Source organism: Schistocerca nitens, chromosome 6 (assembly GCF_023898315.1).
Source record: "Schistocerca nitens isolate TAMUIC-IGC-003100 chromosome 6, iqSchNite1.1, whole genome shotgun sequence".
Lineage (NCBI taxonomy): Eukaryota > Metazoa > Arthropoda > Insecta > Orthoptera > Acrididae > Schistocerca > Schistocerca nitens.
Genome location: NC_064619.1, coordinates 563,412,264 through 563,418,438, shown reverse-complemented (window position 1 = coordinate 563,418,438; position 6,175 = coordinate 563,412,264). Strand labels below are relative to the sequence as shown.

The window sequence follows — 6,175 nt, the reverse complement described above, 5'->3', positions numbered from 1 at the left end:
GCTTGTCCCGAACCATATTGTCAAACGCTTTTTCTAGATCGATGAAGCACATATATAGGTCTCTTCCGATTTCAATAAACCTTTCTCCCAAGATTCGTAGGAGCCCTATTGCATCTCTGGTGCCCGTATTCCGTCTAAAACCAAACTGCTCCTCGCCAAGAGGATGGGTACAGGGTGCCGTAATGGGGTTGCGATATCGCCAGTCGCTTCTAGTGTCGTATGAATCCGGTCCTGCCCGCCCAGTGGCGCCCTCAGTGTTTTATGGGAGGGTGCAGACGTGACCGGAGCACCCCGCGTAGCGACCACGGCCACGGCAGTCGCCGTGTGGAGCGGCAGACGAGTGCGCAATTATTTAATGAAAAAACGCCCGCGACAGTGGCACACAGAGGCGAGGAGCGGCGCGTAATGAAATATCCCGCGGCCGCTGGTCGCGGGAAGCCGGCCATCAGATAGCTGCCCTCATTACCGCCCCCGACCATAAATACCGAGCGGTGCGGCGCGGCCCTCCAAATTGCGAGTCGCCTAATTGCCTTTCTGCTGTTTCCTGCGCCCGCCCCGCGTATATATATTTTGTTTTAAACCGGGGCCCTTCCGATTTGCATTGTGGCCCGCTCGGAAGGAGCCGCTATCCGACGCATCTGGCCACTCCGAGGACGACGACGTGGGAAAGAGCCATTGTCCTCCTGTCCTGAGCCCACATTTCACCGCGCCCTGGCCTCGGAGACGGCCGCTTCCCTCACGCGTCACTCACACAATTGAGATGCAGCCCCGCGACAAAGTGGAATGCGCGACCAACTTCAGGTGCTATGAGAAGTGTTGTTACGCGCACTCGCTGACTGCACTGCGCACACAATGTGAAGTATTATCAACACTCGTCGCACATGAGTTTCGTGTTAATGGCCCTGATACACAGATCACGAACGCTGTCAGACTAGGCCTTGCCCTTCTTCAAGAAGAGTCGTCGAGCAGGTGCGCAAAGCTGTAGGCCTATATCTCTGACATCGATCTGTTGTAGAATTTTGGAACATGTTTTTTGCTCGCGTATCATGTCATTCCTGGAAACCCAGAATCTACTCTGTAGGAATCAACAGGGATTCCGGAAACAGCGATCGTGTGAGACCCAACTCGCATTATTTATTCGTGAGACCCAGAAAATATTAGATACAGGCTCCCAGGTAGATGCCATTTTCCTTGACTTGCGGAAGGCGTTCGCTACAGTTCCGCACTGTCGCCTGACAAACAAAGTAAGAGCCTACGGAATATCAGACCAGCTGTGTGGCTGGATTGAAGAGTTTTTAGCAAACAGAACACACCACGTTGTTTTCAATGGAGAGACGTCTACAGACGTTAAAGTAACTTCTGGCGTGCCACAGGGGAGTGTTATGGGACCATTGCTTTTCACAATATATATAAATGACCTAGTAGATAGTGTCGGAAGTTCCGTACGGCTTTTCGCGGATGATGCTGTAGTATACAGAGAAGTTGCAGCATTAGAAAATTGCAGCGAAATGCAGGAAGATCTGCAGCGGATAGGCACTTGGTGCAGGGAGTGGCAACTGACCCTTAACATAGACAAATGTATTGTATTGCGAATACATAGAAAGAAGGATCCTTTATTGTATGATTATATGATAGTGGAACGAACACTGGTAGCAGTTACTTCTGTAAAATATCTGGGCGTATGCGTGCGGAACGATTTGAAGTGGAATGATCATATAAAATTAATTGTTGGTAAGGCGTGTGCCAGGTTGAGATTCACTGGGAGAGTCCTTAGAAAATGTATACCATCAACAAAGGAGGTGGCTTACAAAACACTCGTTCGACCTGTACTTGAGTATTGCTCATCAGTGTGGGATCCGTACCAGGTAGAGTTGACGGAGGAGATAGAGAAGATCCAAAGAAGAGCGGCGTGTTTCGTCACATGGTTATTTGGTAATCGTGATAGCGTTACGGAGATGTTTAGCAAACTCAAGTGGCAGACTCTGCAAGAGAGGCGCTCTGCATCGCGGTGTAGCTTGCTGTCCAGATTTCGAGAGGGTGCGTTTCTGGATGAGGTATCGAATATATTGCTTCCCCCTACTTATACCTCCCGTGGAGATCACCAATGTAAAATTAGAGAGATTCGAGCGCGCACGGAGGCTTTCCGGCAGTCGTTCTTCCCGCGAACCATACGCGACTGGAACAGGAAAGGGAGGTAATGACAGTGGCACGTAAAGTGCCCTCCGCCACACACCGTTGGGTGGCTTGCGGAGTATAAATGTAGATGTAGAACTGGCGTCTCTGACAAAAAAGTTAAATAAACTCAGAAGAAAAACTTCAAAAAGCCAAGATCGCTAAAAAAGCACTTGTTTCTATGACCGTTTCCGGTAAGGCTAGGTTTCCATCATCTTCGTCCGCAGCTCGTGGTCTAGTGGCAAGCGGTGCTACCTCTGGATCACGGGGTCCCGAGTTCGATTCGCGACCGGGTTGGGGATTTTCTCTGCCTAGGGGCTGGGTGTTTGTGTTATCCTCATCATTTCATCATCATCATCATCATCATCATTCGTGACAGTGGCTAGAGTGGACTATGAAAAAAAATTGGACTGAGAAAAAATTGAGATTTTGTACGGGCGCTGATGACCGCGCAGTTGAGCGACCCACAAACCAAACATCCTCATGAAGAGCGGTACCATCATCTTCGCACCTTACGCTCTGCAGATTCACATAATCTCCTCCCTCTGTGCTATGTATCGTGTCATATCACGAACATGCGTGTGAGGTTCATGAAAATGCTGATATCCAGCTAGTTTCATGATCTTGAGAAGCATATTCGTGATGTGACACCACACATTCCACAGATGGGGGAAATTATGTGAATTTGTAGAGCGTAAGATCCGAAGATGGTAACATAGTCTTAGCGAAAACGGTCTTCGAAATTAATGGTTTACTAGCGATCTTGGCTTTTTGAAGTTTTCCTTCTGAGTTTATTACAATGCAGATCGCCCACATTCTGGCACAGTTTTAATATTGATGGTGTTGAAACAGCAACCAGCCACAAATTTCCTATATTCAAAACGTACCATTACCGGTTTCTAATCATTACAATTCATCGTCAGATGGCTTTCATGCTTTCATTAGAGCATGTCTTGCGCTTTTTTTAGGGCAACTAACTAATATAAAACTCACCACATGTTCTAATGAAAGCATGAAAGCCGTCTGACGATGAATTGTAATGATTCGAAACCGATAATGGTACCTTTTGAATACAGGAACTTAAAATAAATTTGTGACTAATTTCTGTCTCAACACCATCAACATTTCTTTTCAAATAACAGCCACCGTCTCCAACCATGTCATAATATGACAAAATTTCAATTTAAATATGTTTTAAGCTATTTTTACCCCAGTTAAGCATCCCTTGGGTACTCAATATTCATCTGAAGATGGGGCTTTGCTCTGAAACCACGTTGTCGTTTTCTTTCTAGAAATAAATAATTTTTTACAATTGTAGCAGACTGTATCACTGATGATGAATGACAACTGTGAATGTCCCATCACGACAAACGAATGTCACAAGTATATAAAAAAGTTAAGCACCCATAATAGTCCAGTCAGCAAAGGAAAACTAGGGGAAAAAATTCGTGTAGTCGTAAATTTTTGTACTTTCGTAGGGGGGGGGGGGGAGTTCCATGAACAACAAACTAAAAATCCTGACTGGTGGGGTGTGAAGTTTATTATAGTAATGAATATATAACGATAACAACAACGGGCACAGTGTGTGAAGGGCAACGTGAATCTCAACGCCGCACACTGATTAGCCGTTAGCCTTGTAACCGCTACCTTTCCTGGTAGAAAAGTTGAAAGGGAGATGAAGAATGTAAGGAATATGGTAAAAATCACGTACCACTTCCCCGTAGGTAGTAAACTCAGTAACGTTAATTTCTATTACTCCAGACTGGTGTTGGAAATAAAAGCAAAGTTACAAACGTGGCCCAACGTAAAGTAGATTGCAAACTGCAATCGGTGAACCACAATAGGCCATATAGTTAACTGAGTGTCTGACTTCGTTTCTGAGAGACTACAGGTTAGCTGTTGGACAATAAAAGATTTGGTAATTTGCTAGTCCCACCGATGGCGGACGGGCTCCGCATCAGCACTTTGCCATTTCTTTCATGACTAAATGCAAACAAAGCTGATAATCACAACAAATGAATACAGAGGGATATGTTTGGATTTTTAAATAAACATAACTGAGAGGTATTACTTTAAATATACGTTAATATATTCATGGTTTTTAAAGCTAACAAGGTAGATCATCATATAGCGAAAGCTGAAGAATAGAAGACGATTCGAAACATTAAGGGATTTCTTTGCGGGCCGTAGAAAAAAATGTGAAGACTGCGCCTTCGTTTATCATAACAAGAAGTCTTATAAATACTTTAACATTTGTGGAATCTGATACATACATAAAGCTAACTCCAAATTGAAAATGAGCCCTCAAATTATGGTTTTCCTTTATCCTCTTCAAAAATGGCTCTGAGCACTATGGGACTTAACATCTGAGGTCATCAGTCCCCTAGAACTTAGAACTACTTAAACCTAACTAACCTAAGGACATCACACACATCCATGCCCGAGGCATGATTCGAACCTGCGACCGTAGCGGTCACGCGGTTCCAAACTGAAGCGCTTAGAACCGCACGGCCACACCGGCCGGCTCCTTTATCCTCTTCCTTAAGCAATCAGCATCAGTAAGGTGACCTTGGAGGACATCCACGCAACATTGCTCAAGAGGCTTTCACGCCAGGTGGAGGTGGTGGACCACCGACAGGCGTTGGTGGCGGTTCGGGCTGCTGAGGTCTCATCTGCTGAGGTGCAGAAACAGCAGGAGCTCCTCTGCTAGCAGAAGTCATAACCGGCAGAGATTGGCCTCCTACTTCTCGTACTGGCCCTTATAACCCTGCAGAAACACCTGTGGCACCACAGGGTACACCTCTAACAGCTACTCCACACGCTTCAAGATCTGGCGCAGCTCCTGGTATGGGCAACCTGGGAAATACATTCCCTGGTAGAGGAGGCCTTCCCCTGTTACCGACACTATTTTGTCACATCGTAATAGAACAAACCCTTATACAGGTTTCTCTTTCCGTTCACCTTGCCATGTATTCTGTGGCTTCACCTTACCAAATTTTTAGCAAGCACGAAGTGTAACGGTCTTATGTTTGTCAAAAGATTTGAACGTCACAGTAAAAATTCTGAAGTCTGACGATGTCATTCTGACTGTGTGCTTCATATGCTCAAAAATCATCTTCTTACTTTTCCAGATTGTCAGTTTTAAGGAATTATATAGAAAGAGGTGGAACCGCTCCATGCCCACACCGGCATGATGGCCAACTCAAAAGTTCTACTGCCATCTCTGCATAGGGGTTAGTTTTCACTAAAGTGAGGTGTCGCAGGATGTGGGTACTGCGATGTTTGCTTGCGTCTGGTTAAGGTTAACCATAAATACGCGCTCATCTGGAGATAGATTGGGTCGAAAGTCGAACGAAGGGTAGCGGTTTCAAGGGCAGAGGGAAGAAGTGCCAAGGCAAGCTCCAAGGGGAAAAATCCTCTGCGATAGTTAGGTCAGATAATAAGAGCAGTAGCGGATGTCTTGGTGACTGCGACAGTTCATACAAGGGTAGGTTATGTTAACAGCGGGTATCATGCAAGAAGGTACTGTGTCAGTGCCATGGTCTTTATAATAAAAGGAGTCCGGTGCGGCAACGCAGTGCGTTGCCTTACGCCCTCTGCTGTGCCGTGTCGTCAGTGAGTTTTAAGGAGTGGTACAACTGTTGTGCAACGACCAACGACAGTAGAGGAGATATGGGGTGTGAAAAGGTAACTGAATAAATTTCCCATCCTTTCGTTTCTCGTTCATTCTATTCAATTTGTCTTCATTACACACTCTTTAGGAAGAAGAAGAAAAGACACACCACGAAGGAATTATCCTACAGGGTGTTTCAAAAATGACCGGTATATTTGAAACGGCAATAAAAACTAAACGAGCAGCGATAGAAATACACCGTTTGTTGCAATATGCTTGGGACAACAGTACATTTTCAGGCAGACAAACTTTCGAAATTACAGTACTTACAATTTTCAACAACAGATGGCGCTGCGGTCTGCGAAACTCTATAGTACGATATTTTCCACA

The 6,175-nt window shown here is 45.4% G+C and overlaps 1 pseudogene; it reads right to left on the bottom strand.

The window, feature by feature from the left end:
* Positions 1-4,766: 4,766 nt before the first annotated feature.
* On the bottom strand, positions 4,767-5,350 carry LOC126263468 (small nuclear ribonucleoprotein-associated protein B-like; annotated as a pseudogene).
* Between the last annotated feature and the right edge of the window lie 825 nt (positions 5,351-6,175).